The sequence below is a fragment of the Poecilia formosa genome, unplaced genomic scaffold, assembly GCF_000485575.1.
Source record: "Poecilia formosa unplaced genomic scaffold, Poecilia_formosa-5.1.2 Scaffold748, whole genome shotgun sequence".
NCBI classification, from domain to species: domain Eukaryota; kingdom Metazoa; phylum Chordata; class Actinopteri; order Cyprinodontiformes; family Poeciliidae; genus Poecilia; species Poecilia formosa.
In genome coordinates this window covers 46,563-56,909 of record NW_006800687.1, presented here as the reverse complement: position 1 = coordinate 56,909, position 10,347 = coordinate 46,563, and positions in this window count along the sequence as shown.

The following is a 10,347-nucleotide window of genomic DNA, read 5'->3' as shown; positions in this document are numbered from 1 at the left end:
CTGTGTATTTGTACTTTTACTTAACTACATTTTTTGAGTACTTTCTCCACCACTGGCTAATGGTGGAGAAACAACCTATCATTACAAGAAACTGTTTATCTGCCGTCATTGGTAGCTATGCTAACTAAACTGAGCATTCACAGTTTGAATCTGCACCGCTCTGTGCTATGCTAGCTGCAGCATGGCACAAATCGAGGAGGAGGAAGGATTAGCAGCATCACAGGAGATTGTGATTGACAGCACTAAAACTCTCCTAACACTGACTGGTTGTTTCTAGCACTGGGAGAAAGCAGAGAAAATAGATTTTTCACAGATTACCTCTCATGCCATACTGTTACAACATAATGACAGTTTTAAAAAAATATGTGGAAAAAAAAAATATATATAATAGTTACATACTGCAGCTTTAATTTCACTCAGGAGAGGACGGATCAGGAGGGACGTGTTTTAGAGCTTCTGCTCACTCATTCATCTGTTAAGTGGCAAAAGGCACAGGGAACAAGTTAAATATATGAATATGTTGGTAAAATTTTTTCCTTAATTCATTAAATGCTAGTGAAATGGAGGTAATCAGTAGTCTGGAGCTAAGCTAATTATGCTAAATGATTGATAATCTCACACAGTCTACCCACCTCTCTTGCAGAAAAACTGGGTTATAAATTAACACTCTTGCCTTTTTCTTTCTCTCCCTCCTTTTTTTTATGTCTATGAACAAAATATAAATAATTAAATTGTGGAGGGCCCCATGCTGGTCAGGGCCCCTAGAATGGTCATCACTTTTCACCCCTTTACCGCGCCCCTGTGTATAGCCATTGACTACCGGTGTTGGTTATTAAAAGCTCAAGCTCTGTCAAGTTGGTGAATTCTCCTCCCTGCCTGCATACACCTTGTGACATAATGCCCATTTTATATGATTTAATCAATAATCCTTCAACCCTTTCTCAAAATAGGGAAACCATCATATCATATGCCTTCTCTATATCTAAAAAGTTCAGCACTCTTCTCTTCTTCTCAGCTCTTTACTATCCACACAGTAATGCGGCAGACATGGAGAAGAAGGGCGGAACGTACAGTGGGAGTCTGCATTTTGATTGGTTGAACCACACAAAACACACTGGAATCTAGATTTTCTGATTGGTTAGAAGCGCACTCTCACTTTATGTCTGTTACAATAAGACTTCTCATATAGGGAACATGGAATGTAAAAGGATTTATCACACAACAAAAATTCCTATTTGCTAAGTTATGTTAAAATATGGGGCTGCAGATGATAATAAATTAAGGGCCGTTTAGGAGCCAAAAGGGTCGTAATCCCCATCACTAATATCTAAGCATTACGTTTGTACGCTTTTGGATCTTATTTTACACATACACATCTTGTAAGGTTTGTGAATCTTTTTCAGACTAACTCAACTACATAATTACCATAGTCCAGCCAAGAAGAAACAATGCATGGATTAGTTGGGGTTTTTTTTAGAAACTTGAAACTAGTTTAACCTTGGTGTCAAAAATAACACCAAGGTTCTTTAATTGCATTAAATTGGGTCCCAATAATAAAGCAGATTAAGTGATTGAGTAAGGTTTTAGTCCAACGATGACAGCTTGTATCTTGTCAGAAAAAGCAGTAAATTTAACCTCACAATGATTTTGCAAAACATTTATTTCATTTGTATCTTTTTTTTATTTTTGTAAAGTTATGTAAATTTTATATATATATATATATATATATATATATATATATATATATATCAATAGTGTCCTTTGGCCACCTTTCAGTCTTTTCTTACTAGTTTCATCTTTCATCTTGGTTTCATCTATATGTTAATTTTTCTATAAGGAAGATATTTTCTTAAGTATCAGTCGTGGTCATCATGAACTGGCCTCCTTTTGACCAGAACCACATCAATGCAATAAAGAGGGTGAAATGAAATAACTAAATGGCTACTTCAGTCTGTGAGAGCTTTGAAGTGCTGTTTTCATCCCATTTTGACCAAAATAAATGTGTGTTTTTATGATCACATGTGTCGGGAGGTTGCTAATGGGTTTGGAATAAAAGACAACATTTTGATTCAGAAAAGTGCTGGTGACATAGACACCTTTTTTTTTTTTTTTACTTCAGCTCATTTTAAAGCCAGACCACTGCTACTCCCCCTATCATTGGTTTATCAAGTCAAAGATGATGACCCACTCTCTGTTAATGCTTATCTGCTGTCAGAGCTGATCCCAATGAACTAAATAAAAAGCTGGCTGGATGCTGAATAGATGCACTGTCTTACTCTGCTCCCTTTAGCTGGGCATTATGGAAATACATTCATGTGAAAGATTGAGGCCAGCCAAGGCTGTTCTCCCCTCCTCAGGAATAGACTTCCCTGTTACTGAAGGCAATTTTATTTACTAACTGAGACAAGCTGCTGGACAGCTCGCCTGAGAAGCAGTGAGGTGAGGGGCTTCATTTTAGACTTGTGTTTAAAATGTTATTTGTAAGGACTCAAGCTCAAAAGTAATTTTAAAACCTGAATGTCTTTGGTATCTCATGTTGTGACACTACAACAGAAGTAGTCATACATTGTACATGCAGAGAATAACAGTCTCATGCAGAGACTTTGATAAAATTCACTCAAATTCTGACAAAAAACTAAAGAAAACATATTACTTAATCAATTATGAAGATATGTTCCTTTTATGCTATATCTAAAGGTCTTTGCACTCTCCATTTAGAATTTACATGTAATGAACACAAACTGCTAAATACTAAAAGAGGCTTTTAACATCTTTAATGGGAGTGTCATGTAAAATCAACTTTTTAAAACTTTATACTATGTTATACTGCAGGGGATTCATTTTCATCCTAAAAGTTTCATGCCTCAAACCGGCCCACTTCAGACAACAACCTATCATTACTAAAATCATGTAATTACAATCTTACATGTGAAGTTTACAAGAATATGCCATTCTGTAAATACTTGTAATTCAGTATATTTTTCTCCTGGCTCCAGAGAAATTTAACTGGAATGGCTATGCCTTTTTTTAGGGAGGTTCAATAAAAAGGCTTTATGAATGAACACTTATTTAACCTTTCAAAATGAAACCACCATATTGTTTATTAATACAAACCCAAAAATAAGCTAAAACAACAGATCTCTTTTTCCTCAGCAAGTTATAATCTTTCCTTACCTGAGAAGACCTTACCTGTCTTCCTATTGCTGGCATCTAGTCCAATGTTCTATTGTAATGATAAATATTTATTCTAAATGTGTGGAAAGCAATAGTGAGCATAACATCTGCACAGAAATATAAGATTTTTGACATTAACTAATTAGCAAAGGATGGTGAGAACAGCACCACTTCAAGATATTTTACTCAAGTAAAAGTAAAATGCAACTTTCCAAGAAACTACTCAGGTAAGAGAAAAAAATAATTTGATAAAAAGACTACTCAGGTCATTATATAATCTGATTAAACATTTTAAATTATGTAGACAAACAGACACAAACTATAAATAAATACAAACTAAATTCAGGCAGAAGAGACTTTTTCTAATCAATAGATTTTTTTCCTAATATTAAACTACATAAAATCAATATTTATAGTAGTTAATGTGTGCATGTTAGAACAGGGTCATGTACTTCCAGTGACAACAAATAGTGTTGTCACTAATTTATCTTCAAGTGCCCAACAGGTGCAGCAGGTAGAAAATTACAATAGAACAAACTGGTGTAAAAATGAGAAGTGTGTGTTTGTGTCTCATATTTTTAGTTAAAATATGTATGTTCCTCTTTGAAGTTACTTGTATTGGATAGACTATCATGAAGTTTTACTCTAAAGTAACAACAGTTAACATTACATAAAAATTAAAAAACACATTGCAATAAAACTTAAAAGTATCTTTTTTTCTCCAAGAAGGTACTCAATTAAATGTAACTAAGTAACTTGACCTAGTTACTACCCCCGCTTTGACATTGGTAACACAACCCCCCACCTCAATTCACCATCCTCCAGACTGCAGCTCTAGATAGATAAATATTTCCCGTATTCTCAAGTCCAAAGCTTGATTTTGCTTGTTAACACGCCGTAACACGTTACGGCGTGTTAACAGATTAAACAGCTGTAATGGCTGACAAAAGTGTTGGGACAGGTCACCATTGTTATCTGTCTTGTGAGGGCCCAAATACCTTAAAGCAGTGTTTCTGAATTCCAGTCCTCAGGCCCCCCTGCCTTGCCTAAGTTTAAAGCAGAGGCACCTAAACTTTTTGAGACCAAGATCAACTTTTTCTGTCACCAGATGGCTGAGATCTACCATATCGACACGAAGATATAAAAATTGTAAATGAAACTCTATTGACTTATTTTAAATGTAAATATCCAAAAGTTATAGCAGACATATCAAAGTGATAGGAAACCTAATGCAGTTTCTTCCTCAGTGAGATTCTGACACTGGGAGGAGGCTACTGGTTTCTCAGTCAGAAGCTGGTTGCAAACCTGAGGCCAACAGATGTCAGTCAGTTATGGTAGATCTGAAATTTTGTTTGATGACCTCAATATGAGAAATTTCAGACTAATAGAAGGAACCACAGAGCACTGTTAAAATAAAAGCACATCTTATGAAGTTGGGATATTTTTCCTCCAACAGGATCCAAAGGAATCACCTCAAACCAGACGTTGGACTGGATTTTATTTCAATGTAATTTGTGAATGTTAGCTCCTCATTTTCAACAGGGAGCTATAAAGGTTGAAAAGGGTTGTCATTTTGGAGAAAATCTCATCAACATCAATATTTAAACTAAATAAGACACAAAAATAAATTGCATGTTTGAAAGAGGAAAACCCTTGCGGACTCTGTGCTCAAAGCAAGATGCCAGAGAACACCAAAGTTGTTTTTTTGTAAATAGACAATTTAATTTAATTATTGCGGTAGAAGCCATTTGTTTGTTACTTAATGAAATATATTTGTCCCATCTGATGTTTGTTGTGAATGACATATACTCGCAAACTAACGAGGTGATTAGTCCAAGTTTGTTGTTTATTGAACGTTCAGAAACTACAGCGGCTATAATGCGCCACAGCAACTCAAAACCACTCCTACCTTTTTTAACTTTCTCTTTGTCGTTTTAGCACACCCGTTGCCGTGGAACGGCCTGCGCCCCGCAAGCTGAACAGAGATTACATTAAAAACATAACATTAAGTCTGTTACGATACTAGGTTTTCAGGCTTGATATTTATTTCGCTAATAAAACTGCTGCTCTGCTAGTCAGAGTCGATCTTTGAGTGGCCTTTTTTTTTAATTGAACTGAAACGCACTGAATTGCGCAACACCTTGTTGAAACAATAATTACTGAGATCATTCATTTGAACTCGTTTTGTTGATTTATTTTTATTCTTTAATAAAGTTACAAACTTTTTGGATCTTGGAATATTTAGATAAGCGCGTCAGAAGAGGACGCGCTGGTTTCAACCTCTTGGCGGCGTTCAGTTTGTCACCTACTGCCGAGATCGACTGAAAACCTTGAGCACCCCTGATTTAAAGGATGTGACCTGCTTACATGGCTGCTCCATCAAACAGGTCATATTTTACTTAAATACTTAGGTGGTGATTTGAGTTGGCGCACACATGTGACAAGTGTATGTTCAAAGGTTCACCAGCGCAGGGGCGGAGCTTCGGGGGGACCTAAAGTGGCCCGGATGGGAGGCAGAATATGACTTAAGGAATCCAAGTCTTTATCACTGATGAGAGCTGGAGAAGGTGGACCCTCTCCTGTTGAGTATGGTGTATGTAGAATTAATTAGAATTCTAAATAATTGATTGTAATTATTAAATAATTGACTGCCACAGTCATTGTTGACTCATGGTTGCTAAAAACTTTACAAGACCGACTGATTTTAGTGACATAGTGGGTGTAAAATATTATGTTGTGCTACATGATTGGCGATATTTTCACTCTTACATTTATTTAACTGGCAGGACAACTTAAATACACAGAGGGTAATCAGGGGAACTAGACACACCTGGGAAACAATCAGGGCGCACACAGGAACAACACAGAGGCTCACAGGAACACAAATCTAAATAAACAGAAAAAACTCAAATCCCTACATTAACTTATGACACAAAATTACAAGTGGATTGTCCACATTGTCTCCAAGTGTATTCTGGGTAATGCTTGTCACCAGCCGTCCACCAACATTATTATCAGTCACTTGGCAACAGATGGCAAACTAGCTAGAGCATTTTTACGGACTAAGTTAACATAAGTGGAGCTTCATAGAGCGGCAAAGTGAAAAGGATGGAAAAAAGAGAGCAAGGAGAAGCCAAAAACTGGACGCATATTTTGTTCCTCATCTTGGAGATGAACCGGACTTTTTTGTTGGCAGCGATTCAGACCCGCCAAAACTGCCAGCCCAGCAAAAGGAGCCGGACTAGTTGCAGGTAGCAACTCTGACATTATTCACAGTGAGAATTAACTGTAGACTGATAGTAAATTGTATTAGCCCAGCCGACTAGCTAACATCCCCTTTTCTCTGTTGGTGGTACAGCAGTGATGTCAGGGAATGAAGGCTGAGTTATAGTCATGCTTTTGAGCCAGTATGGCGTTTATAGTTAAGGTTTACATTGGGGCCGCATGGAAGAGCATCTTCCAGATCGTCCAGTTTGTATGAACGGCAGCGCGATCCACGCCGAGTTACAAACATCCAGAGGTGCACGAGGTGCCACGACACGCTGCGCATTGTGCGTGCCTCTGCGTATCCGCTTCAACACGCGCTTCTGTGTGCTCGGTTCATAGAGTGGGTCCAGCAATAAACCTAGATTCAGCAGTTGCTAGCTGCTGCAGGCTCTGAGTTGAAATTGATAAAGTGTCAAAATGATCCAAACCCATCTGTGGTTGAACTTATTTGAATTTGTGTTGTTTCATCATTAGTGACCGGTAGCCTGATATTTCTGTTCTCTTGATTTGTTGTACTTCATGTCAGATGGATGAATGACATAGTCGCTCTCTGTGGTGGTGAAACTTGTAAGCTCCGCTGTTGCGGGCATGTCTATGTTGTTATACTAGCCAGTTCAACCTTGCACTAGTTTAAGCGTTGACCCGTTGCTGCTTTGTTATGTCGCGCTAAGCGGCTAACATTGTACCTGTTGATCGCATGTAATATCAATCCCCGATCTTCTTGTAATCCAAACTCTTCACTTGTTCCAGTCAGATAAACATTTGTGAACAAGATACATTTGTTCCACAGTAAACGGCAACAGTGTTAATAATGACTCCACCACAGTGGTCAAAAACTTTTATGCCCTTCCAGGTTCAACACCTGACAGCTACCTGTCACCTCTTGATTTTTAAATATTGGAGCCGACATCCCCATCTAGTGACCAAAAATACACATATTTGGCTCCAATAGTTGTAAAATTAAATTATCATGAACTTTATTATTTGGGTATAAAGGGCCCAGTCATTAGTCCCACCCCCCGGCCAGACTCTTCCTTCTTCCGCTAGTGCACCAGTATCTATTTTTTTAGACAACTCCAATTGTGTGGCGTTTCCAAAATGATTATGTTGACCTTTTATAGGGCAAACGTAATGCCATACGTCAGAACCTACTCTGAGATATGGCATTGCTGGATAGTTTGGAAATCTTACTGTTAAATTAAAAAAATTAAGTCTGGTAAAGGTGGCAAGTAAGATCATTAACACCACGGGCAATCCTATCCACATCTGTTTGAGTAGACTACCGTCAGTTAAGCTCAGAACATGAGTTAATATTTTTTATAGTTTTTAATAGTTAAAACATTGAACAGGAAGCACGGACCAATCAAGACCGCTGGTGCCTCTGCGCGCGCGCTGTCATGGCTTGATTTGTAAAGTTCACCTCAGCGCAGATCGCTCATAATGGCTCACCGGTATGGACATTTATATCAACCCCCTGTGAGAATGAGGATCCATGTTTCGTTGTAGAAATTATCAATGTCAGAGTAAATCCATCGCGTTTGCTTTTCTCGTGCAGCTTAATGCGAAACACCACATTAAGCTTTACACTGCATTCAGTGTTCACGGGTGCAAATTTAGAGGTGCGCGTTGAGCTTGCGGTGAGAATATTTCTTTGTGAACAGAGTATGCGGCATGTGTGTTTACGTCTCAACATGATGATTGTCTGTGTTGTTAAAGTTTGAGTTCCCGGTTACCCGGTGCGTTAGTGAACCGAGGGTTCAGCCTGTGCAGGAGCTTTCGTGCTCGCCTCGTGACTAGCACAGAACGCTGGTTTGTTTTTATTTAGTTTTATTTTTTGTGGCAACACAATGCATAAAAATTGCTTTATCTAAGTCAGGTAAGAGTTGCTACACGGAGATCAGAACAATTCGTCCCATAAAGCCCAGGCAACCAAACCAGGAGTTTTGGCTCTAATGCCCCTTTTCCACCGGCTCTACTCGGCTGGCTCGCTTTAAATGCGTTTCCACCAGCCCTTTTTTACGGGGCTGGCCCTGGTTTTTAGGGTCCTGCTTCAGAGCAGGGCCAGCCGGGCCGGCCCTGGTTTGGTAGGTGATGCAAGCTTCGCTGCTGTTCACTGATTGGCTGAGGGCGTGGACAAGACGGAGCAGCAGAGAGAGAAGAAAAATGAAACTCGCTGCAACGGAAGTGATGGAAGATACAAACAAGCCGTTAGCTAAAAAAAAAAAAAAGATGCCGGCTTTTTTCTTTGCTTCCGATTTCAATATTCAGCGGCAGCTCGATGGAGCCGTGAGGAATGAGTCGTTTTTGTCAGTAGTGGAGCGTATGTAAAACCTCGTTAGCCGCTTGGGAGACGACGGAGCCCCACGGTGAACACCGACGCAGACGCAGCTGACGCCGCTGCTGCTCTCCAGCCAGGTGAGCAGTTTGTAGATATATTTGTCTGGTTTGTACTACATTTAAGGTTGCATACATACTGTCATGGAAGACATTTAAAACACAAAGTCTGCTGTATTTTTATTCCTCAAACACAACCTGAGCATTTTCTGAAGACACTCGGTTGCACATTACAGTTATAAATAAATCAATATTGTACAGCATTTTACCTTCCTTGTTTCTTATCTTTGCGTGAATCTATGTGCTTTGATTGTTTCTCATTTTGCTGTTGCATCTGAGTTTCCCCCGTTGTGAGATAATAAAACATGTTATATGACATCCTATTATTGTAAAATGGCTAGATATCAGTTCTCTAATCAAATTGTGAATTAGTAATTGTAGAATGAGCAATAAACCTGAAGAAAACGATAGTGGGATTTTATCCATGGCTGTATGTATGCATAGGTCTAAAACTTACAAGTAATTTCATTTTGTCTTTAATTTACACTATTCCAGTTATTTATAATTCTGTATGGTTGGATGTTAAAAAAAAGTGTTTTCATGTATATATAAAGTAACATGTCTGTTTTAAATAATTCCTTATGTGTATGTAACTTCCACATTAGTAACTGTTATTTATCTACATTTATGTGCTATAAGCTATAACATCTAATTACTTTTCCCAGGGAGCAGAAGGAGAGCAACATGGCTGACATGATGGAGAATGATGAGGAGAACCATCAGAACAGGATCTCCTTCATCAGGAAGCAGTTACCAGCAGATATGGCAGAGCTCCATGGAGAATTGAGACATACAAAAAAATAAAAGTTGTTGTGTCTCAGTGAACAAAGTCTCTTTATTTATGCTCACTCCACACATTACTGTAGTTTATGTGGCATCAAGGTCCTAATACAATCCTCCCAAAATGTGAGGAGCTTTAGCCAGAGTGAAAATAACATTATATTACATAAATATTTCATTGAACTTAACATTGTAGATTACCAATGAAGCCATCCAAAACTGAATACGTTATTCAGCAAACTAAACATTTTGACATCAGGGTTTCTATTAACAAGAACCCTAAATACAAATCATGTTAGTTTCTAGTTTACATCATCATTCTATCCACTCACTGTTTATCTGTCTTCCTGCAGAATCTTCAATGTAAGAAAGTGAGAAAATGTTTCCAAAACCTCGAACCTTAATTAGTGATAAATAAGACTGAGTTTAAACTTTTAATTCTTAGTGTCCAAAACGTGAAAACATGGAATTAGAACCAGTCAGATTAGAAGGAATATGGTTTTATTTGTTCTCAGTATACCTTGGACATCAGGTGAATCATAATTAAACTATTGAGAAGTTAAAAATAACAGATTGTTAATGCATTTCAACTCTGTAAGAACATCAGAGACATTTTTTTATCAGAAATATTTCATCAGCATATTGAGCTCATGTGATTCCTGCTCCAGAAAGGTGAAGGTCTCTGCTGGTCAGTGTTTACCTTCAGGATGTCCAGAGACCTTCACCTTTCTG